This window comes from Hipposideros armiger, unplaced genomic scaffold, assembly GCF_001890085.2.
Source record: "Hipposideros armiger isolate ML-2016 unplaced genomic scaffold, ASM189008v1 scaffold_346, whole genome shotgun sequence".
In the NCBI taxonomy this organism is placed as follows: domain Eukaryota; kingdom Metazoa; phylum Chordata; class Mammalia; order Chiroptera; family Hipposideridae; genus Hipposideros; species Hipposideros armiger.
In genome coordinates this window covers 1414104-1439370 of record NW_017731696.1, presented here as the reverse complement: position 1 = coordinate 1439370, position 25267 = coordinate 1414104, and the positions used below count along the sequence as shown (strand labels likewise).

The 25267-nt window shown below is 42.8% G+C and overlaps 1 protein-coding gene and 1 long non-coding RNA gene across 7 annotated transcripts in view; one reads left to right on the top strand and one right to left on the bottom strand.

The window, feature by feature from the left end:
• NR3C2 (nuclear receptor subfamily 3 group C member 2) overlaps positions 1-25267 on the top strand; it is a 337886-nt gene that overhangs the window by 309653 nt on the left and 2966 nt on the right. The gene's annotated exons all lie outside the window — the stretch shown is intronic.
• On the bottom strand, positions 5165-24707 carry LOC109392736 (uncharacterized). Of its 2 annotated transcripts, none has more exons than XR_002126117.1 (3): positions 24510-24707; positions 21468-23682; positions 5165-5332 (listed from the first exon to the last, which is right to left on the bottom strand). It is a non-coding gene; the product is annotated as an uncharacterized LOC109392736 (long non-coding RNA). The 2 variants fall into 2 exon arrangements; XR_002126118.1 differs by lacking the exon at positions 5165-5332 and having other exon boundaries at positions 16727-21565; positions 21789-23682.

The window sequence follows — 25267 nt, the reverse complement described above, 5'->3', positions numbered from 1 at the left end:
GGGAACACAGCAAATGATGTGCTCCCCAACTCACATGACAGGAAATAAAAGAAACTAGAGCCGGGAACTTAGATCACCTACATGAGAACAAGCGGTATCGTTACTTTCTTCTGCTAATGTTGTTGAAAGTCCTCCTTAGTGTAGCTTAGAATGGGGTTTTCTGGCTCTTTCTTGATGAATTCTCCTATTGGTTCAAATGTATGGGCAGGCACTGGTGCAGTATGAAAATGAGTATGGAATTGTCATCATACTACAACAGATGATGCCCTTTGAAGCAATTGGCATGTCGTGAGACCGACCGCAGAAGTTAAAACTTGTTTTTCGACAGCTTCCGGAATCTTTGTGCCTTAAGCCAAGTAGCACAGTGGAAACACTTAGGGGCCACTCCGGTTGTCCATGTGCCAGCTTGCTTAGGGACCAACACAGTGTTAGGCACAAGGTAGGGACTCGATGAACAGTTGCCCTATCATGATTTTCTGTAAAATCTGCTGGGGCAGATCAGTGCCTTCTTAGTATTTTTTTTAATCAAGGTATAATTTATACACAATAAGCTGAACATAGTCAAAGTGCATCAGCTGAGAAGACTGACACGTGTGCACACCCGTGAAACCACCATCACAGTCAAGGCAACAGACTCTTCATCACCTCAAAACTTCCCTTGTGCGCCTTTTTAACTTTTCCTCCTACCTGCTGCTCCCAACTTGCTGTCTATTGTATATTTCTTTCTGGCAACATAGATTCGTGTATGTATTCTAGAGTTTTGTCTGTTGCCAAGTTTATATATTCTAGAGTTATGCACTCTACTAATTATATGTTCTGGAGTTTCATGCACATGGAATCATGCAGTATGAAGTCTTTTCTGTCTGGCTTCCTTCGCATAGCAGAATTACCTTGAGATTCATCCATTGTATTGCAGATATCAATAGCTGGTTCCTACTCATTGCTGAGTAGCATCCACAGTACGGATCGTCCTCAATTTGGCGGTCTAGTCACTCATTGATGGGCATGTGGCTTGTTTCCAGATTGGGAACTCTTACAGATAAAGCTGCACTGAACATTTGTGTACAAGTCCTGGAATGGACGTTGCTCTCTCTTTCTTGGGTGGATAGTTACTAGTAGAATGCCTGGGTCATATGTTACATCTGTTTTCATTATTTATGAGCCTGCCAGACTGTTTTCCAAAGTGGTTGTACAGGTGGACATTCCCTTGACAAGTGTGTGCGAGTTCAGATTGTTCCACATCCTTGCTAACGCTTCATCTGACGAGTATTCCTAGTTTCAGCCACTGTAATGGTCACAAGGTGGTGTCTCACTGTGGTTTTAATTTGCATTTCCCTAGTGATTAATGAGCGTTTTATGCGTATTTTACCATCTTTATGTCTTCTTTGGTGTAATGTTTGTTCAGCATTTTTGCTCATTTTTTAAAAAAAATTGGACTGCTTGTTTTTAATTAGATGGTTCAGTTTTGAGAGTTCTGTATATATTCTACATATAATTATTTTATAAGATATATGATTTGCAAGTATTTTCTCTGTCTGTGGCTTCTCTTTTTATTCTCTTAACAATGTCTTTTGAAGAGCAGAGGTTTTCTATTTTAATGAAGTCCAGTCAATTCTTATTTTCTTTTATGAGTCATTTTTTTGGTGTTGTATCTAAGAAATCCTTGTGTAAGCCAATGTCACAGAGCTTTTCTCCTATGTTTTCTGTATTTTTCTAGTGATCACTGTCCTTCATTGATTGATATATAGTGTCTTGAAAACCATTTTTTCATGGGTTTTTTTTTTTTCCCTGAGAAGTTTTGGTTGTTTCTGGTGGAAAGATAAATCCAGTCCATCTTACTTTACTTTGGCTGGAAGGAGAACATTCTTTAGGGAATCATTTTAATTCTAAAAATCTTTATTTTGAATTATAAAAAAAAAAAGTTTGCTCTTCGAAGTAGCCTAACAGAAACATCTTGAAAGCTCTATTTATATTCCTTTTCCAGACTGAACATTGAAAAATGCATTGTAAGTCTAGAGGGACCTTTCTAACATTCGTGCTTACTCAGACTTGAGGCTGCCTACGGCTTTTTCATTAGAGTAAATTAATGAATCAACATTTGTGGAATTTTCTTCCAGAGAACAAAGAGCTACACAAGGACTGGCTCTGTACTTAGAGCCTAGTTCTGATCACCTTGTGAATAAAAGAGTATTTGTTCCTAAGGGTCACACAAACAAGAACCCTAGAATGTAAATCAAAGTTCTGCTTAAAAAGCGGGCATATTATGCCACGCCTCAGAACACATGTCCACAGAACACGGGACACACGTGCACAGCTCTTGAGACACATGTATATCGCTCTCAGGACATGGAAACTTCATTCATCGAGGTCAAGGACTATTTATGTTATGATCAGTGTGTAGAACAGTTAGTAAATGTTAAACGATATTAATAGTATTTCTTAAAGGCAAAAATTTCCCTTTTCTATTAAATAGCTTCAAGGTCATACATGACCTTGTAATCGACTTTACTCCAGTATGTACACTAGCAATAATGTGCCTCATGCCTATCAAAACTGAGGATACAAAATGAATGTACAACACCAACCCAACCCGCAAATAGCTTAGATTCTAGGGAGGCAGCTGAAGCACACTGCAAGGCAGAAGGTAGTCAGGTGCTGACAGTGGTTCTCAGGCGATGGGACTTTTGAGAGCACGTGTGAGCCCATTCATTTGTTCATTCATTCATCATTCATTCACTCATTCATCGATAAGCCCCTACCATGTTCTAAGGCCAGAGGCGCAGGTGTGAACAGAATGCCTGCCCTTAGGAATCCCTTGCGTCTGATGGCAGAGTGTGTTCATCTCATTCAGCAAATATTTTAGTGTCTAAAAGTGCCAGGCCATGTATGAGGAGCAAGAGACCCAAAGCCTGGCTTCCAGGAGCTTTCAGCCTGCTTGGGGCGACCAGGGCAGCGTGCAGAGAGCTCATGATGTCAGCACACCAGGAGTCGTAGGCTCACTCATGTTTATCCTGAGTTGATGGAAAGCCTTACTGAGAAGGTATATGGGCCAACTGTGCTAGACAGGAGTCACAGCGGGCTCCCAAAGGGGCGTCAGAGGGTCTTTATGTCATGGAAGAAGAGACAGTGGCTCAAAGAGTAATTTCTCAAGGCCCGTAGGTAGCCGGTGGCAGCTGGAACCCTCTTGACTAGATGTCCGGTGTGCCTGGCACCACCCTCATGATGAGGAGAACTTCAGGCTGATAGCAGCTTCAGGTTTTAAGCTGGTGCATCTTTGGGGATCAGAAAACTAGCACTGAGGAACATTAAACACAGCTGCACAGCTCTCCGGAGTCATTTGGATCTTCCCTGGAATCTTCTGGACTGCACTGTGTTTGTGAGGCACAGGTTACATCTTGAAGGCAGGGAACCTGGTGTTGTAGTAAAATGTCATGCACCTTTAGCAGTTCCCAAAACAAACTGTAAGGTCTGCCTCCACCTGAGCTGAGCAGGCTTCAGTGTGGAGACCCCCATCTCTGCATACGACCATGATACCCGGGTTCGAACTACATGTCGCCTGGGCAGGTACCAGCGTGTCCCTCAGACACTGTGGACACTGTCCTCTGCCTGACTGAGGGAAACTGTGAGGGTCGTTTTGCTGAGTAGCTGCTTTCTGTGGTTCCAGAGGGAATTCTGGACAACTAAAGTGGCTATTCTTTAGCCGGGCGCTCAGAGCCAAGGTTTCCTTCTGCCAGGGCTGGGAAGGGTAGACGGGGTGAGACGGGAACATCTGGTGACACAGTAACTGTTACACAAGCCCAAGGGGAAGGCTTCATTCTTTATGTGAGGAGGGCGTTACATTTCAGTGACACAGTCACCAGCAAGAGAGAGATTGCTGCAAGCCACCGAGACTATTACATGATTTTGCGATGCTCAGTGCTCATTTAATTAGCGGGTGTTTTTGCATCTGAGCTGCGGTAGTGGTCATTTCCATCGTGACTACCCTATAGGTGGTTTTGAGATAGATGCAAACCTATTTTAAGCATTTCTTACCACGAACGGAAGAATGCGAGCCACAAGTTTGGCTCAGTCCACCATTTGGGCAGTCTGCTGCTTCCACATTTAATTCTGTTTTACATCTTTCCACTCAGTTTCTCCTCAAGAAAAGTGGTGCAACCAAAATAGGAGCCCGCCACAGAAACGGGACCCCTGAAGATGGTAGAAGGAGCAGAGCCTGTGGTGCTGCACCACCGTTTAAGTAAACTTAGGTGCTTTACTGAACATTTTTAGCCCTCAATTTCTTCAACTGTAAAATGGGAATGATATCTTTTTTTTTTATTTTAGTTTTAGATGTACAAAACAATGTGATAGTTATAGGGGACTGTTAGCAGTTAATGAAGTAACACAGGAACTGAGCTGTCTGCCCCAGCACAGCCACTGAACGAATGTTCACCCCTTCGCTTCCCCACTTCCCAGACTGTGCTGGAGTTTGCCCACATCATGTCTCTGCACCGCCAAAGAGCAGCCATCAGGCGGTTTTAATTTACTTTTAAGCAAAGAGACAGCCAAACAGGTGCATAGTGTGCGCCTTCCAAGAGACAACAGTCTAAAGTTGGTGAGATGAAGCAAGGAAATAGGCAGTCAAGACCATCGCACAGTGTAGCACCGGCAGCGTGGATGTTCTCTGGAATGAGGCACTTAGACCAGGCAGCACAGTGCATGTCCACAGCATGTCCGGTCTCGGTGCCCCCTCCCCAGCAGCTCTCTCTGCTTCCTGCTAAGTCTGTTGGGGACTGGAGTTACTGTTAACATGTAGACATGGGCTTGAGCCACATTCTAATGCGCCAAAGGGACTACAGGTGTTTGATGATGGAGATAGGTGATGGCAGATTGCTGTGAGTTGATCATCAGGAAGGATGGATGTTGGTGCACTGAAAACCCTTGTCCCAGATGTTATCAGAACACTGCTGATGGTAGAGACAGGCTGACCTTGCTGCTTCAGCGTGTGGAGGGAAATGTCCCTCTCTTCTTGTTGCTCATGGTGACAATGAAATGAGGTTATTTGATTCTATGTCTGTAATAAGGTACCCGGTGCTGGCACTTTGTGTGTGTGTGTGTGTGTGTGTTAGAGAAAGAGAGAGAGTCGAAGCCATATTCTGTCTCACTGAGTGAAATAACTATTTAATATAATTGTTAGCAGTGTTATACTGCCTTCTTCTTTGACAAGACAATGCCTGAGAAAGATGCTAAAAAAGGAAGAGTTGTTTATTCCAGAGTCAGCTGAGTGAGCAAAGCCTCGTCTTCCAGGTGCTAGGGGAGGTGGGGATACAAATGATGTGAAGACCCACTCCTCCTGAAAAAGAAATTTTCACAGGTAAAGACTCCAAATGAAACGAGTCATTGAGACATCAGATCTAACTGTGTAGTTGGCCAAACCAATGGGAGAGTGATTAGCGGGATTCAGCGTCTTTCTGCATTCCTAGGGTAGACAGGGGCTGGCATTTGCCTTTACAGACTTTTCATTTCAAGGGTATAGCGTAGTACAGAATGCATTGTCCTGGGTGCATTATGCCAGTAAGTGCTTCTTTTCATTTAAAACATTTTTATGTTTGTATAATTGGGAAAAGGCATCAAATATATTTAAAACTTAAAAGGGGAGAGAATGGGAAAAAATAGGTCAGAATGTTCTGTTATTTCAATATGGTGGATACATAAGGAATTGATGAGTTCGGGTATGGTGGGGAAAGGTCTGGGCAGTTCAAGGTTCGGTGTGTTTTAGATGCTCGTAGCAGGAGCCACGAAGCCAGCTGGAAGCCACAGCCCCTCCTAGAGATGAAGGCTGTCCTCACCTGTCGCTTCTGCTTTGTGCACAGATTAATGGTTTAAGGGCAGTGTCAGTCAGTGGTCACAACAGTGTCTCTCCAAGCTCCCCTAGTTTGCAGGGGGTTCACATTGTGAGAGGCAGGAGAACAGCCAAATGACCATTTTCTTCAACCTGTTGAAGGAGGATCTAAATAACCAGGACACTACATAAGAGACACTTTCAGTGCCCAGTTGCTTTATACTCTGTTGGAATGAGCTATTCCCATCTTGGTTACGCTTTCTAAACAGTTTCTAAACAGGGGGTGTGCAAAGGAAGTGCTGTTGAGGGGCTCTGCTTCTGAGTCAGGGCGATGCATCTGCAACGTGAGCCCCCTGACAGGGAGGCACACAGACAGCAGCCTCCACCAGGCCAGGCCTGGTGCTGGTGCTAAGGATGCAATGGCAGAAAGCAGACTCGGTCCCTGCCCTTTGCAGAGTGTGCAGCCTCATGGGGAACAGACAAGTGACCAGGGAGCTACAATGCTGCACCGTAGGTGCTACCAGTGGACTAAGCACCCTACAGGGAGTGTGAGGAAGGAGAAATGGCAGGTGCAGGGGACCACGGCACGAGGGGAGGGAAACGGCTGCACAGCTGAGCCCCAGCGACAAGCAGTTTGCCTGACAGATGAAGGGAAGCACCTCCAAGTCAAAGGAGTTCAGGTCCCAAGGGAGAGAGAAAGCATGGTGATTTTGAGAAAATGGGAATTTCATTGTATGCAAGAGCGTCAGGGAGGAACGGAGACGAGGATGGAGACAATGAAGGAAGGTATCTGAACCATGTTACTGAAATTGCTGATGGATTTTGAGCTCATCTGTAGAGAATCTAGTGCTGCTTTGTCCAGTGCAGAAGCCACTAGCCACATGTGGCTATTCACATGGAAATTAATTGAAAACACATAAAATTTAAAATGGATTTCCCATTTTCAGTGCTCCGTAGTCACGTGTGGCTAGTTGCCACCATTTGGGGCAGTGCAGGAAGTCCTGTTGGACAAAGCTGAACTGGAGAACCTGTGAGAGGAGGGCTGCTTAGGATGCTGGTGAGGTGATCCAGGTAAGAAGAGAGGGGGGTTAAGTGAGAGCAGGGCCAGTGAGGGGCCAGGGAGATACCCGAGTAGAATGGATGACTCTTGGTGATGACAGGAGATGGAGGTTGAGAGGGGAGACAGCAGGTCTAAGATGACCCTGGGGATGTGGACATAGCGAGCTGGGCGAGGCAGGGATGCAAGGGGAGCTTTGTGAGAGGACACGCTCAGTGCACTGGAGGTGAGGTGCCCTTGGGACATCCCATGGTCAATGTCAGGTGAGCCCTAGCCCTGTGGAGATGCAGGTGCTGATGAGACTCAGGTGACAGCGCATGGTGCTCCCTGAGGCCTGAAGATAAATGGGTACTGAACCCAGAGGGAAAAACGTCCAAGGGACCAAAAATGGGAAGGTGCCTGAGAGCTGGGGAGGAGCAGCTGCCGAGGTAAAATAAGTGGCAGAAAGAGCAACACTGGGGGCAAGCCACAAACCACCACTGTGCAAGTGAGGGCAGCAGGGCAAAGGCTGCGAAAGGTCAGTTAGCAAACAGTCTGAAAACTTGCAGTAACCATAGCAATGAGGAGGTTATTATGAAGAGTAACTGACTGATTTAACTTGTGATAATGCTCACTAGATTTACAATAATGATATCAGAAGCCAGAAAGCAAACAAGGCAAAAAAAAAAAACAAAAAAAATTCAAAATGTTCTCCTGTAAACCTTCTTAGCAAAACTGCTTTAATAGAAAAGAGTATGAGTCTTTCTGTTATGTGACATGTATGTAAATGAGTTTAAATATAGTTGAGAGAACATGCAAAGTTTGTGTGTTTGTGTTTTAAGTATAGCTAAGAAATCAGTCGCTTAGCAAATTCCTTTTGTAAATAACACCAAAACAAACTCTACTACAGACTTTGACCCATGCATGAGGAATTTTGAATTAGTGAAAGCTTTGTGATATACTACAGAGGGTGCCAAAAAAATGTATACACATTTTAAGAAAGGAAAAAAACTGTATTAAAATTGTAATAATGTATACTGGTAACAAAAGATGAATGCAAGTCACGTTTGACTTCTGCAATTACAAGAGGTGCTCAAAGTGGTTTCCCTCAGCACAATTTGAAAAGTGTTTTCCTTTTTTAAAATGTGTTTACATTTTGTTGTCACCCTCTGTATATACATGTATATATGTATACTATATACTAAATGCATGTATATACGATATACAGATATATAGGTGGAGGTGAGTGGCACTTGAAGAGGTATAGGTATAGACATGAGAGCTTGGCCCTGAAGGCGAGCCATGCCACTTCAGAGCTGATCATGCATTTCAAGTCAGATTTTATCAGTGATATTCTTCCTGAATCCTTTCACACCCGTCACTTTCGTATTACACCTTAATTATAATGACAGTCAATTTCCACTTGCAGCCCCACAACTATCTCCTTTGGTTGGTCATGGGGTTCTATGGCTGCCTTAAGGCAAAACCTGAGTTATTTTCTTACCTCTTTGGAAAAGATTGATTTAAAACAGTGACCATATTTTGCCATGTATAATAATGCACTGTTTTGCCCAAATTTGTGAGGGAAAAATAAGGATGTGCATTATACATGGGTAGTACTAATTCTGTATCTATTGGGTTGTCGGAAAAGTCATGATGCATATTTGCAATGAAAAACATAGAAAAAATATATCATGACTTTTCTGACAACCCAATATATAAATGTTTTTAGTTCTTTTATTTATGCTTATGAGTTAAAAGTGTAATAATACATAAATGCTAAAATGCCTTTATAATACAAAAAAACAAGTACCTAAATATAAACAAATACAAATTTGAATTAAAAAATTAAAATGATTGTTTTTCTCTGCAAGTTTGGGCCAAAAACGTGGATGCGCATTATACACAGGAGGAGCACATTATACATGGCAAAATATGGTAATATTTTCAGTGGCTAATGTTTAGACTATTTAAGACAGTGCTTACCAACTGCTGGTCATAGCCAGGCAATATTCTAAGGCACAGTTGTATTAGATTTGAGAGAAATAAGAAAAAAAAAAACTTCAATACAGGAGTTTGCCATTCCTTTGTTTTCTAATCATGGTAAAATCCACAAACATAAAATTTACCACTTTAGCCATTTTTACCTGTATGATTCATTCGCATTAAGTGCTTTCACATTGTTATGCAAGCAATCTCCAGAACTCATCACCTATACCTATTAAACAACTCCCTAATCCCCTAACCCCAGCTATAGCAACCGTCTTACTTTCTATCTCTGGATTTAATCTAGGTATCTCATGTATGTGAACTTATACAATATTTGTCTTGTTTTTTTTAGATGGGTTTATTTTACTTACATATTATCCTCCAGATTCTTTCATGTTGTAGCATGTATCAGAATTTCCTTCTATTTTAAGATTCGATTGTATGTTTATACCACATTTTGTTGATTTGTTCATCTGTTGATGGACACTTTGGTTGTTTCCACCTCTTGGCTATTGTGAATAATGCTGCTATGAACATGGCTGTGCATATATATTCTGCTTTCAATCCTTTGGGTATATTCTTATAAGTAGAATTGCTGGGTCACAGGATAAGTCTATGTTTAATATTTTTGAGAAACCAGCAAACTGTTTTCCAGTTTTTTACATTCCCACCAAAAGGGCAAAAGAGTACCAGTTTCTCTACATTCTAACACTTGTTATTGGCTGTTTTTTTGATAGTGGTCATCCTACTGGGTGGTGAGGTGGTATCTCATTGTACTTTCTATTTCCCTAATGGTTAGTGATGTTGAACGTATTTTCAAGTGCTTGTTAGCCATTTGTGTGTCTCCGGAGAATTGTCTATTCAAGTCCTTTGCCCATTTTTTGGTGGCGGTGGTGGTGGTTGAGTTGTAAGAGTTATTAACCCCTTATCTAATATGATTTGCAAATATTTTCTCCCATTTCATGGCTTGTGTGTTTTGGTGTCAAAATTTCTATCTCATGAGTAGTTTGTTTCTTTTCATCCTTAACCGGCAAAGTTAAAAGTTGTGTCTGATCCCAATTTATTTAGAGAGAGGGTAAAAAAATATTTTTTCTTGTGATAACCATGTCTTTGGCTTCATCGTAAGTTGTACGCTTACAGAAATCTGCCATTTGTGGTAGCTAGTTTTGAAAATCTGTAAGAGGAAAACTTTGTAAGAATGCTGGGCAAAAACTAGGACGTTGCTTTGCTTGGGGAGACATAAAGGAATTGGCTCTTGGAGGTTTATTTCGCCATAGGGTGAGCTTTCTGGAAAAAAGCAAAGTATCATGTGGAAAGAACCACTGAGGGTCCTGGAAGCCATGGTCGTAGAAAATCACATCAAAATCTGACCTGACACACAGGAATCTCTTCCTAATCTGAAATATATCTAGGGAAGATTTGGGAAAACTATCTCATTGTCTAACACCTGTGTCAATAAATCCCCCCCTCTTATGCCGCCTGAATCCCACTTCTTACGCTATATAATAACCATGTAATACCTGGGATTTACCTACTGCCTTTCTTTCTAAGTCCTGCCATTAAATCCTTCTAATATCTCCATGAGGCAAGGATGAGTAAATATTACTGTTTACACTTAATCACCTCGTCTTAATTCCTTTCTCTATAAAAAGGGGAATAATAGTATTTACTATTTCTTTTACCCTTTTTATAGAGAAAAGAATTAAAACAGGGAGCGATTAAGTGCATTTTCCCAGGTTCCTTAGTGAGGCAGGAGAAGGAGGCAGGAGGGAAGGGAGCGCCCGTGGGAGCCGGCAGAGCAGAGCCAGCCCTGCACCTGACTGCTCCTGGTTGGCTAGGTGTCACTTTGGGGCCCCACACATGGAAGGGTCTCGCTCTTGGCTTAATATTCTGCTGTCACAATCTTGAACTTTAAGTCGCCCCACAAATGATGCAGCCTGTCCTGGGCAAACAGAATCTACGTCAAGTCGGGTTGGTCAGAGGAGATGATGAGTGTGAAGAGCCGTTTGCAACCTGTGGAGCACCATGCAAACGTATCTATGAAAGAAGGTCGCAGGGGTATGGAAGGCAGAAAGCTTAAGTGGGGCCCAGCGCAGGGACTGAAGGAGACCCGAGACTCACTGATACCCTGGAAAGGAGCCTTACACCGAAGGCCATAGCTGACCTCACAATAAATAGGAAAGACATTTCATACTGGAGAGAGACATTGTTCAGCAATAGAAAAGAGGAACAGTATTCTCAGCACTGTTTTAGACGAGGGCGGATCATTTTAACTGAGACTGAAAAGGCCAGGAAGGTGCCAGTTAATCAATTTTGTTTATCAAGGTCGTGGTTTAAGGGACTAGAGAGAGTGTATGGTTTCACACCGTCGATCATTATTTGCAGATTCTGTATTTACAAAGCTGTGTACTAGTTAAAATTTAGTTGTAACCCCCAAATCAATACTCATGGCACTTTTGCAGTCAGTCACAGGCATGCAGAGCAGTAAAGTATTTGCGTCGCTCACAGTACATGTTCCCAAATAAGGACAAACAGCCGAGGTGCTCCTTTCTCGTTTCAGCTCTCACACAGTACATACGTGTTCTTTTCATGGTCTATTTAGTGCCACATATTTTTTTGCATTTTTGTTGGTGATTTTGCTGTTTAAAATTGTCCCCAAATGTAGTGCCGACGCACTGTCTTGTGTTCCTAAATGCAAGAAGACTGTGATGTGCTTTATGGAAAAGATAAGTGTGTTCGCTAAGCTTCATTCAGGCATGACTGACTTTAACTAAGGCATCTTGTAACAGAAACACACACGAAACAAGGTTATGTATTGATCATTTAATGAAATGTTGTGACCAGTAGCTCATGGGAGCCTAACCCTGCCTTTTCCCTGGGAGGAAGGGTTCAGCATTCGCGAATTCACTGTTTGCAGTGTCTTTATGGAACATAACTGCCGTGAATAACGAGAATCCACAGTAAATATATGGAGCCTGCAGGGCACAGGGTCAAAGGGAAATGACTCCTGAAAGTACAGCCAAAAATGGAAGACATGAGTAATGGCAAGTCTCCATTTGAATGACAGGTCCTAGAGCCATTAAACTGGGCAATGGCTTCAGGTGCCTTGTCCAGCCCCTATGTGTACAAGGGTTCTTTCTAAAGCATTTCTAAAGGCTCGGGGAAATCTGTATAATATTTGCAAAGCCAGATCTAGTGACCACCATATCTCTTGATTCACAAATTTTCTTTCTTTCACATTTAATATTTCTGAAACCAGGAGACATCTCACACTTGATTTACATATTTTAACAAACCACCAAAACCCGTTCTCCCATAAGCTGTTATGAAATCCTTGGCATGCCTTCCAATCCAGGGGCCAGCCAACTTTTCCCCTAAAGGGCCAGGTGATCAATAGTGTAGGCTTTGTGGTCCCCATGATCTTTGTCAGGACTAACTCGGCTCAGCCAGTGTAGCGGGAAAGCAGCCATAGATAATATCTAAGTGAATGAGCATGGCTGTGTCCCAGTAAAACTGTTTCATACAATTTCCATATGTCACAAAAGATTCTTTTGATTTTTTTTCAACTATTTAAAAGTGAAAAAAACAAAAGTGGAAAAAACCTACAAAAACAGTTATTAGCCCAGATTTGGCCTGCAGGCTATATATAGTTGGGCTGCTCCTGATTTTATTCAATGGCATCACAGAATCGAGGGAAGACATTAGACCACCTTGGTGTCAGGCACTTGCTTCAGAAGAGGCTGCCCTTAGCCAATGGTATCTGCCCTTTGCTTGGTGTTCCTTTTCTATTAGAGAGTGAAATACGGATTTAACTGCTTAATCTTGATTTAACCTGATATTAAAGTTGGTAACTTATAAACAGGAATTGGTTTAGATTTTTACATTGTGCAGTATACACTTGCAGTAAGGATCTAGGAAATTTTGCAAACAAAATCAGGAAAAGTTCATACTTCTATATACAGTAGCATGCCGATGCATTTGAAACAACAGCCCTTTCATTAGAATTCCTTTGTGCATCAATGTTCTAATTATCCCTTTATCTTGAAACTCTGCTTTCCCCTTTTCCATTGTGTCCTTTTTCTTTGTGTTTTTCACATGTAATGTACAATAATAGACCTTATTCACAAGAAGGCGGAGCTGCGATCTAGAACGAGGCTTATAATACAAGGAAACTTAAACAGGGTGGAAATTAAATTTAAATACAAAAAAGTTAAAAGGAAATTGAACTCATGTTGCTTGGCACAGCATCCAAACAACGCATTTTGGAGATTTAATATTCATCACTGAGCAGAGATCCATGATTGGCTTTTATTATAAAAATGGTGATGAAGAACCAATTAAAATGTAACTTCAAATAATAATCAGAAGCAAATGGATAGTGGATCAAGGGTGAGTTTTCAGAAATTCCCTTGGTCATTCATGAGATGCTGGGCAGTCTCTACTTCCCACCCGAACAGCAGTCCGTTCCTGGGCACCTGGTCCGAACCAGGCTGCGCAAGCCTGCCCGCCTGCCTCTCCATCAGGTAGCTGGGGCTCTCTGGCAGCAGAGCCAGAGGAAACGTTTCTGGCCTGGAGCCCTGCCTTTGGCTACCCTCACTGGGGTTCCCCTTACCTAGAATCTGCAGGCAGGACTCACAGTAGAGCAGTCACAACCCTGTTGAGGCCTGTCTCCTGCCTCAGGGATACATGTGAATCCAGATGCCCCCCTGTCCATGCACACTGGCCCTTGGCAGAAGAGTGCAGCTTTTTTTTTTTTTTTAATGGCTAATCAACAAAAGATCCCCCCTTCCAGATGCCAACTTTGCTGCCAGCGCCGCCCCAGAGCATCGAACTAAATCCCCCAAATGCCTTGCAAAGTCCTAGAATTGAGCTCACATGGTAGTGCGCTCGCCTGCTAAGCGTTTGGCTGTGAAATGCCTTTTGGTGAGCACTGAAAAACCAATCTTTTTAGATATTTTTCTGATGGTACCTTTTTGATTGAGATGTAATTGACATAGTGTAAGTTTAAGATGCATAATGTGTTGCTTTAATACTTACATATCGCAATATGATTCCCACCAAAGCATTAGCTAACACCTCTATCACGTCACATAACATTTCTTTTTTGTGGCGGGAACAATTAAGATCTAGTCTCTTAGCAACTTTAAAGTTTATAATACATTATCGTTATCTGTAATCACTGTGGTGTGCATTCCGTCTCCAGGATTTACTTCTCTGCTGGTTTATCCTCAAGTATATTCCCAGTTCCCTAAGCCCCTAGTCACTGCCATTCTACTCTGTTTTTGAGTTTGCTTTTTCAGATTCCACATGTAAGTGAGATCATACAGTATTTTTCCTTCTCTGGCTGACTTAGCTCACTTAGCATAATGGCCTCAAGGTCCATCCATGTTAATCTCGAATGGCAGGAGCGCCTCTTTTCAGCTGAGTAATATCCCACTGTACATACATGTACTGCTGCTTTATCCATTCATCTGTTGACGGACACTTAAGGTTGTTCCCACATCTTGGCTGTTGTGAATACTGCTGCACTAAACATGGGAGTGCATGTCTCTCTTCAATAGCCTGTTTTCATTTGCTTTGGTTGTAGACCCCGGAGTGGAGTCGCTGGATCATAGGGTAGTTCAATTTTTAACTTTCTGAGGAACCTCCATACTGTTTTTCATAGTGGCTAGGCCAATTTGCATTGCCACCAACATTGTGTAACGGTTCACTTTTCTCCACATCCTCGCCACTACTTGTTATCTGACAGGTGAGAAGTGACATCTCATTGTGGTTTTGATTTGCATTTCCCTGATGATTAGGGATGTTGAGCAACTTTTCATGTACATGTTGGCCATCTGTATGTCTTCTTTAGGAAAATGTCTTCAATTCCTCTGCCCATTTTTAATTAGATTATTTGTCTTTTTTTTTTGTTACTGAAATATATGTTTATTATATATTTTGGATATTAATTCCTTACCCAATATATAGTTTGCAAACATTTTTTTCATTTTTTTGTTGTTTCTTTTGCTGCACAGAAGCCTTTTATTTTAAAGTAGTTCTACAAGTTGAATTTGGCTTTTGTTGCTTGTGCTTTTGGTGTCGCATCTAAAACGTCATTGCCAACACCAGTATCAAGAAGCTTCTTTTTTATGTTTTCTCCTAGGAGTTTTATGGTATCAGGTGTCATGTTTAGCCTTTAATCCATTTCAAGTTAATGTTTGTGAGTGGTGTAAGACAGGTGTGCAATTTAATTCTTCAGCATTTAGTTATCCAATTTTCCCAACATCATTTGTTGAAGAGACTGTCTTTCGCTCCCCTTTCAAATATTAGTTGACCATAAATGTAGGTGTTTATTTCTGGGCTCTCTTTCTATTTCATTGGTCTGGGTCTATGTTGATGCCAGTGCATTAGCTTTCTGATATGGTTTGAAATGAGGAAGTGTGATGCCTCTAGCTTTGTTCTTCTTTTCCATGATTTCTTTGGCTATTCAAAGCCAATTTTTTTTTTCTATTTCCAAGAAAAAGACATTGGAATTTTGATAGTGATTGTGTAGAATCTACATATGGCTTTGGGTACTATGGACATTTTTAAAAAATATTAAGTCTTCCGATCTGGGATATCTTTCCATTTGTGTCTTCAATTTCTTTCCTCAAATTCTTCCAGTTTTCATTGTAGAGTTCTCTTACTTCCTTGGTTAAATTCTGCCCCAAGCATTTTATTTATGTTGATATTGTGAATGGGAAATTTTCCTTGAATATTACTTTTCTAAATGTTTAGTTGTTAGTATGTAGAAATGTAACTGATTTCTGTATGTTGATTTTTATATCCTGCAACTTACTGAATTCGTTGATTAGTTTCAGCAGTTTTGAGGTTGAGTCTTTATAGTGTTTTCTATATAGAAGATCATAAGATCATATCATCTGAAAATAATGATAATATCACTTCTTCCTTTCCAATTTGGATGCCTTTTATTTCTATGTCTTTCCTAATTGCTTTAGCTAGGACTTCCAATACTATGTTGAATAAGAGTGGTAAGCATGAACACCTTTGTTTTGCTCTTGATTTTAAAGGAAAAGCTTTCAATTTTTCACTGCTGAGTACATTAGCTATGGGTCGGTCAGGCCTTTATTATGTTGAGGTACATTCCTTCTATATCCAATCTGTTTTTATCATGAAAGGATGTTGTATTTTGTCTTTTTTTTTTCTATCTATTGAGATGGTTATGTGCTTTTTATCTTTCATTCTATTAATGTGGTATATCACATTGATTTACATATGTTGAACCATTCTTGCCATATCAAAGATAAACCCCACTTGGTTATGGTGTGTAATCCTTTTAATGAGTTGTCGAATTTGGTTTGCTAATATTTTGTTGAGCATTTTTGTATCTCTTAATCAGGGACATTCTTCTATTGTGTTTTGTTTTGTTTTTTTCTTGTAATACCTTGTCTGGCTTTAGTATCAAGGTAATGCTGGCCTTATATAATGAGTTTGGATGTGTTCTCTAGTCTTCATTTTTTTGGAAGAGTTTGAGAAGGACTGACATTAATTCTTTAAATGTTTGGTAGAGTTCACCAGTGAAGCCATCTGTTCCTGGGTTTTCTGCGTTGGGAGGTTTTTGATCACCATTTCAATCTTCTTACTATTGGTCTGTTAAGATTTTCTACTTCTTCCTGATTCAGTCTTAGCAGGTTGTATATTTCTAGTAATTTATCCACTTCTTCTAGCTTATCCAATTGTTAGCATCTCACTGTTCACAGTCGTGTACTATGGTCTTTTGTATTCCTGTTGTGTCAGTTGTAATGTCTCCTCTTTCATTTCTGATTTTGTGTCTTTTCTCTTTTTTCCTTAGTCTAAAGATTTGTTAATTTTATCTTTTTCAAAAACCACGTGTTAGTTTCATTTTTTTTTCTAGTATTTCTCTGGTCTCTATTTTCTTCTCTGATCTTTGTTGTTCTAACTTTGGGCTGAGTCCTTTTTCTAGTTCTTTTGAGTTGTAAAGCTCGGTTGTTTATTTGAGATCTTCCAATTTCTTAATATATGCATTTATCACTATAAACGTTCCTCTCCAAACTTCTTTTGTAGCAACCCATAGGTTTTGAAATGTTTTGGTTCCCTTTTATTTGTTTCATGTTATTATTATTTTCCACATATTTGTAGATTTTTTTCAGCCCTCCTCTGGTTGTTGATTTCTAGTTTCATATCACTGTAATCAGAAAAGATAAACGTGGTATGGTTTCAATCTTTTTAAATTTGCTGAGACTTGTTTTGTATTCTATATGGTCTATCCTAGAGAATGCTCTGATGCACTTGAGAAGACTATGCATTCTACTTCTGTTGGATGAAATGTGTCTATACCTGTCTGCTAGGACCATTTTGCCTAGTGTTTGGTTCAAGTCCAATGTTTCCTTGTTGCTTTTCTGTCTGGATGAAAGTGGGGTATTGAAGTCCCCTACTACTATTGAATTGTCTGTTTCTTCCTTCATATGTTTTTCTATCTATATGATTGTTGTATCTTTTTGATGAATTGGCCCATTTATCATTATATTTTGACTTTCTTTGTCTCCTGCACCCGTTTTTGGATTGAAGTCTATTTTGTCTCATATAAGTTCTACCTCTACTTTCCTTTGGTTTTCATTTTCATGGAATATCTTCCATTCCTTCATTTTAAGCTTATGTAAGTGAGTCTCTTGTAGTCATCATTCAGTTGGGTATTACTTTTTTTATCCATCCAGCTACTCTGTACCTTTTAATTGGCAAATTCAATCCATTAACATTTAGAGTTACTACTGATACATAAGGACTTACTAATGCCATCTTACTGTTTTCTAGTCGGTTTGTATTTCCATTCTTTGGTTTCCTCTGTTTCAGCCCATGTTTGTAAATCGTTGAGTTTCCATGGCGGTATGCTCTGTTTCCCCTTTCTTTATCTTTTATGCATCTACACTAGGTTTTTGCTTTGTGGTCACCATGAGGCTTGCAATAAGACCGCATAGATAAAACAGTCCTTTTTAACCTGATAGCAACTTAAATTGTCTATAAAAGCTTCACTCTTACACTCCGCCTCTTATATCCTTGATGCCATTATTTACCTCTCTTTATATTGTGTATTTGCTAATAAATTACAGAAGCTGTGATTATTCTCAATACTCTTTCCTTTGAACTTTATAGTTAACACAGCATCCTCTTACAGAATTCGAGTTTTCTAAATCTATTTACCATTGTGTTGCATACTTTCATGTTTTCATGTCTCTCATGGCATGTTTATTTCAGCTTGAAGAGCTCCTTTCAGCCTTTCTTACAAGGCAGGCCTAGTGGTGATGATCTGTCTCCACTTTTGTTTGTCTAGGAAAGTCTTTATTTCTCCTTCATAGCTGAAGGATGACTTTTCTTAGCTGGCAATTTCTTTCAATACTTGGAATATCTAATTCTACTCTCTCCTGGACCACGGGGTTTCTGCCCAGAAATCGACTGATAATTTAATGGGGGTTCCTTTGTACGTTATAATCTTTTTTTCCCCTGGCTGCTTTTAGAGTTCTTTTATCTTTAATTTTTGAGTTTCATTTTAATGTGTTTTGGACACGGTCTTTGTGCATTGAGATAATAGAGTGATATATTAGCTTTGTGAACTTGGATATTGAATTATCTCCCCAAGTTTGGGAAGTTATCAGCTATTATTTCTTTAACTTTCTACCCCTTCTCTTCTTCTGGAATCGCAATTATTCTAATACTTGTTCTTTTGATGAAATCCTATATAGATCGTGTAGGCTTTCTTGACTCATTTTCATTCTTTTTTCTTTGTTCTCCTCTACTCTAACTGGGTTATTTCACAATTCCTGTCCTCTTATTCTGTGTTCCACTTGCTCTACTCTATTGCAGATGCTCCACTTTACATTTCTCATTTCAGTGACTGAGTTCTTCAGCTCTGTGATTTCTGGTTCTCTTTTATGATTTCAGTCTTGTCAGTAAATATCTCATTTTGAACCTACGTTTGTTTTTTCTTTCATGAATTGTCTTTGAGTTTTCTGTTAGCTCACTGAGTTTCTTCAAAATGGGGATTTTAGATTCTTTAGGAGCAAGATCACAAAACAACATGCCTTTGAACTTGGTTATTAGAGATTACCCTTTGGATGACATGTTTCCTTGATTGTTGTTGTTCGTTGGAGTTTTGTATTGCTGCTCTCTCATTTCAAGTTGCAGACTCCTCCTTAAATCTTTGCAAGCTGTCTTCAGATTAGTTTTCTGTTTATTGGTGCTGATGTTCTAGGGTTTTTCTGCTTTTGTATGGGTACTTTTGCCTTGCTCCCTCTTGTGGCAGAATTCTTGAGCTTTTTAGGTTTTTGGTTCTTACCACTCACCCGGCTGGTTGCTGGGAAGACTCTTGTTTTCCAGAAGGTGGCGTTATAGCTTAAGTTAGTGGCTTCTCCCTTGTCCTGTTTTCTGGGGACACTCCGTACCGGGTCTTGTTCTTGCCTCCATACTTGGAAGAGCCCACCACAGAAGTGAGGGTAGGTGTGGATTTGGCACTTGGGCATTGGGGGTCTCTGCAGACCCAGTAGGGAGATCCCCAGGTGTTGTGCTCCTGGAGGCTCATGGGTAGACTTCCTACTGAGCCCAGTCAGCAGGGAGCCTAGCTGTTCCTTTAATGTCTTTCAATATTCTTATCTGCCTCTTTTCCTTCCTCCTACCGTCATGGAGATCCTGCTGAAGACAATGGGGCTTCTCCAGCTACACCCCCTGGGGTAGCCAAGCACTCACTGTGCCCCCCCACCCCACCATGGGAGATGTGTCCACCCCAGTAGTTCAGCCCCATCCATTGTTGTTGCCTCAGGCAAGGGTGCTGCTGGTAAAGTTCTGTGTCCACTGCAGCCAAACTTTTTTTTCCCCCCTCTTACGGCATGCTGGAATTCCCCCTGAGGAAGGCTGGACTTCCGCAATTTCTCTCTCGTCTATGGGTATCTGCTCAGGTCAGCACTCTAGGTTTTTTCCCCAACTGTGGCAAGTTCACTGCTCTGTTGCCTCCACAGCTCCTACTGAGGTCTGTTGGCCTATTACTGGATGAACTGGTAGGCACGACTCCTCCCTTGGCTAATAGGATCCCACAGAGGCACTTTTGTTAGTGGATGGATGTCCGATTCTTTGTTGAAAGGGGGGTACAAAAAGGAGGAACCATCTTACGCTACCATCTGGTATCTTTCTGATTCTTTTTCTCTCGGTCACATGGAGGAGGCCTTCAGGACTCTCTTAAGTGCAGCCTTTAAAGAGAACATTCCAAGAGCACTCAGCAGAGCAGTGGTCCCACCTGTTGTTAAAGGTTAATTTATGTCTGGGTGTAGAAACAAATACTACTAAATCGGGGGTCTTTTGCACCCTGTTCCTATCTATGTCTTAGCCCACCTACATCGTCCGCGCTGGGTGGAGGTTTTGAACCAAGTCCAGACTCCTTATATAATCACGGCACCTTCCAGTGATCACAAGCATTGGCAGCAACACCTGCACTATATAGTCAGTCACTGACCGTTTCTATTACTGTAACAGAATTCAGAGTTGAAGCTCTGTATCTTTGCCCCCAACCATTTAGCTGGCTAAAATTCTGATCTTTGAAAATAAAGCTTCAGACCTCCCCCCAGTGCTCATTTCCAACAAAAGCTTGATCCTAATTAGGTGAGAGTTCTGGAGTCAGCAGACAACTTATGAGAAATGAACATGCTGGTGAGAACATGTAGGACCCCACCTCAGGGAAGGCTGTTTTCAGGTGCTGTGCCACCCCTCAGTGGTTGTACAGCCTTAGAAGAGCAACACCAGACCCTCCCTGTATGGCACCCTAGAGGCCCTGCTTGTGACATAAGCAGGGCATGGGGACAAGCTCTGGGTGGTGACTCAGGGACAGTGGGGAAAAGACACTATAGAGCCTGAGGGCTTCCTCATCAGAGCCAGCAAAGTGCTTTCAGACACTCTGACCTGGCCATGCTCCTCTGACAGCTGCGGCCCATTGGGCTCGATAAATCATACTGAGAATCTTGGTAAACTTCTGTGATCCCAACTGACGCATTTCTGTACAGAATGAAAAGTCACTGCACAAGACTCTCTGATTCCTATTAATGTAGGACCCTTATTACTGATTATAATTAGGGTTCTTGCTTCTCCATCTAGCCTGGTGTTACCAGGAAAGGCCAGTGGGAACGAATATTGAGACGGCAGGCCAGGCCTGCCATGTGTCTCACTGCAATTAAGGCATTCGTGCTGACAGGCCATGAGCTTTTAGTTCTGTAGCCATGACCACCCTCCTACCCCTATCCCTCTGACCAGAGAGATCAGGGATGGGGCTCATGGCGTACATATGAAGTCACCTTAAAACCCAACATAAACAAGTGGAAGGAAATCAGGACGACAGGGAAAGATAAAAGGGGTTATCTTTGTGTACTGATGGATGAGGTTAGCTTTGCATATTGAGTTCTGTACTATTTACATAGTGTCACTAAAATGAAGATGCCCGTTTATATTACCCAGTTTTTGTTTGGGTTCATTGACTAAAACTGGCAACACAGCGCCCTAAGAACAAATACTGTTGAATTAAGTTATTTCTGGGCACTGAAGAGTTTGGGAGAAGTCAGAGGATCGAGGGCCGCAGCTTCTTACCAGCGCTGCTCGGAGATGCCAGGAAGGGGCCTCTCGTGGGTGCTGTGTGGCTGCCTAGGTGGGTGCTGTCTTCAAGGGCTCTCAGGCCATTTAAGGACCTGCAGGTGTGAAAGGTTAGAGCAGTAAGAGACGTGAACCACAGGATAAAACAGGAATGGCGCCACCTGGCTCTTCCACTAATTGGCAAGGAAATTAGATAAAATACGGCACCTGTGAATTCAGCGGAGAGGAAGGGTCCTCAGGTGGGGCTCCCGGCAGGCCTGGGGCCGGGGAGGTGATTGCAGGGAGTAGGGGAAACAAGTAGTAAAAGCCAATACTCACATCATTTGAAGAAAACGAGTGACATTTTTGAAAAACCATTCCATGCCCAGTGAGTGGCCAAGGAAACTTCTGGACTATGCCGGGAGGGCTGCCCACACAGAGTCATCCTGAAGTGATTTAAAAGGTGGCCTCTGAGAAGGTCTGGCTGTGCCCCCACTACACTAAACACGCCAGGGCTGTGGCAGGCGCTGATGAACTCTGCTCCTCCTAGTGGTTTCAGACTTCACAGGGGGGAACAGTGGTTTGGGCTCTAACTACAAGCTATCTGTGGTCATTTAGTGACACACAGCCACCACCCAGCACCACCTTCCAGAGTGTGACCACCGCCTGGCCTATCTCTGCCACTTTCTGTACTGGCGGCAGGGGCCAGTTTTGCTCAAGGAGGAGATGGGGACAGCGTCTGGTGAGGGCTTGTGGACTGTACCTGACAATACCTTGTTCCCTGGCTCCTCTGGGCTCAGGCAGGGGTTCTGCCTGCTGGGTTTCTCCGTGGGCACCCATGCACTGCACCAGGCTGACACCTAGGAGACACCCATGCATATGTGGGGCGTGGCCGTTAAGACACTTCACCGTGACACCGCATTTTGGCGCACAAACCAGTGTCCATTGGCTGGTCAAGGTCCCTCCCACCCAGGGTTTCTCACCCAGCTCTCAGGGCCCAGAGCAGCCTCCTCATGCTCTGACCGCCTGCAGCTTCGCCTGTCCTGTGACACGTCTTTTCTGCAGGGCTGGTGTACTTGTGCTGTAGCAGCACCCCACCTCACACATCGCCTAAGGGCCAGGGGCTGCAGCAGGTCAAGGCTGCAGAGGACCGTGGGAGGGCTCTAAGGGTCAGCCAGCGCTTGGCGGGTAGAACCTGCAGCCTGGACCAGTGTGACCCAAGTCCTCACCCAGTGACTGGGGGCACCTGGCTTTGAGCCTCACAGATGAACCCTGACCTTACCCACTGCAGTCCCTGGCTCAGAGTCTGCTGGCTGGCATCCTGCAGAGGTTTTCAGGGTGGGCCCAGCAGGATTCCGAAGCAGCCAGGACCGTCCCCTAACTGCCGAGGTTCCCCAAGCTTCCAGCCCCATTAGAATCCTGGCCACCCCAAGAGAGAGCCCTTTCCTGAGAGTGGCTGGCAGTGACAAGGCCCTCTCCCTCTAGGTGTTCACAGGGTCAGATGCCTGGCCTGGAGCTGCCAGGGCCATCCCCCCTGCCCCAGGGAGGCCCCCATCCATTTGCAGCTGGCCAAGGCATTACTGTAAACAGAAGCCCTGGGTAGCCGCTCATGACTGGAAACAAGCTGCTTTCTCAGTTTCTGGAACAGGGAACAGAGGTGGGCGGGAAATGCCAGCCCCAGGTTAATATGCATGGTTAGTGAGTAGTGTCTGGGACACTTGTCCCCAGCCAACCTGCAAGGAAAAACAGCCAAGCCCCTGGCCCTGGCCCGTCTCTTCTGCTTTTCTCAGCATCTCCTAGGCAATGCTTGGTGCTGAGAACACATTTCTGTGGGTGTTACAGACAAGGACGGGAAAGCCTGGGCCCTGTCCCCATTAACAGAGACGCTGCCGTGCACGCTGCCTCATGGTCAAGAACTGATTTACTCTGCTCTGCATCTCTTATCGCATTTATGAATTGGCATTGCTGTCGCCTGTTTTCAAATATAATCTCTAAGTGGCCCTGCTCGGTAAGTTGTTTCAGATGTCAGTGAGTCGGCTAACAGACACTGCCTCACGTGAGTTACCGCACACTTGCTGTCATCCCAGGCCACATGGCTATGGTGCTCAGGACTGTTGTCCCCCACTGAAGGGAGCGGCCGACAGCTGGCACCTCTGATGTACTCGTGGCACCACATGCAGAAAGGGGGAACGCAGCATGGCTTTTAGCTTTCACAGCCACTGCCAGCCCCCACCTAGAAAAGTAAAAAATGGGATAAGTTTTTTCATTTTCTTGCTCTTTCCTGGAAAGGCAGAAAACAGAGTTCTCCTGTCCCTCACTTTATAGAGCAGGTCTTGTAAACTGTGTCCCATAGAGAAAAGCAGTGTCTTATGGTTGAAGGAGCTTGGGACCAGGGGGAGGACCGCAGTAAAGAGGCTTTGCCCTGGCAGTACTCCTCCACGCCAGTTCACGCCGTCAGGCCTCTCCGACACCCCCATGAGGCAGATACTCTTATCACCCCATTTTACAGGTGTGGAAACTGAGACCCAGCATTCACAAAGCAAGCGCTGTGTGTGAGCCCGCCCAGAGCAGGCATCGTGTGTGCTGTGTCCCAGTTTATTTGGCGCCCACGTCTTGCAGGTGCAGAACACTGGGTTAAACCTCATTGTCCCTGGAACCTGCCCAGAGAAATAGCACAGCAGACAGAGGACATGCGCAAACGGAGGCGTCAGACATTTTTCCCAGTGAGATTTTTCTCGATTCCTGGTTTATAATGAAGGACTTGACCACATAGTTATTTACTATCCCGCTCAATTTAAACTTGCTAATTGAGTTTTTAAAAAATTCTGAGGGAAAGTTACAGATGTGTTTCCACCAGAATCACTTTTATGACATGTAATATTAATATTGCATGCTTTTGCTACAGTGGGCAGTGATCAAAAGTCATCTTTCCTATGATGGAATATGTAAAAAGTAAAGTGTATTTTGTGATTTGAAATTATATTCCTAGTAAATAGACTAGTAACTCTTAATGCTAGACTGTATTTAAGGGGTTTTTTTTTAGGTTTGTTTTTAACTTACAGAATTGGGAGCAGTTCCGATCCAGGAAGATGAGAAAGGTCCTTGGGTCACAGAGTAGGGAAAATCGCTGGGCAGGCGAAGAGACATAAACATTTTCCTTGATGCTTTCTCTCTCGCTATCTCAGAGTCAGCCTGCAATAAAAAGTGGATGGGAATGGAGGGATGCATAAAGAAGATGTAGTGTATATATATACACACAATGGGGTATTATTCAGCCAAGAAAGAAATTCTGCCACTTGCTACAACATGGATAGACCGAGAGAACATTATGCTACGTGAAATAAGTCAGATAGAGCAACACAAATACTGTATGATCTCACTTACATGTGGAACCTAAAAAAGCCATACTCAACAGGAACAGAGAGTAGAATGGTGGTTACCAGGGGCTGGGGGAGGGAGGGGGGGGGAAGAGGAGATATTGGTCAAAGCTTACAAACTTCCAGTTATAAGGTGAATAAATTCTGGGGATTGAAGGTACAGCATGGTGATTAGAGCTAATCAATACTGTATTATATACTTGAAATTTGCCAAGTGAGTATATGTTAAGTATTCTCACCACAAAAAAGAAATGGTGATTACGTGATTTTGCAGCAGATGAATATATCAAATCAGTCCGTTGTATACCTTAAATGTATGTTCTATGCCAAGTATATGTCAGTGAAGCTGGGGGAAGAGTCCAAAGAAAGTGCCTGAGAAGTTGGAGCCCTGCCCCATCTCAGGACATGGAGGAGGGCGGATAAGGGCCAGGCGACTGCCAG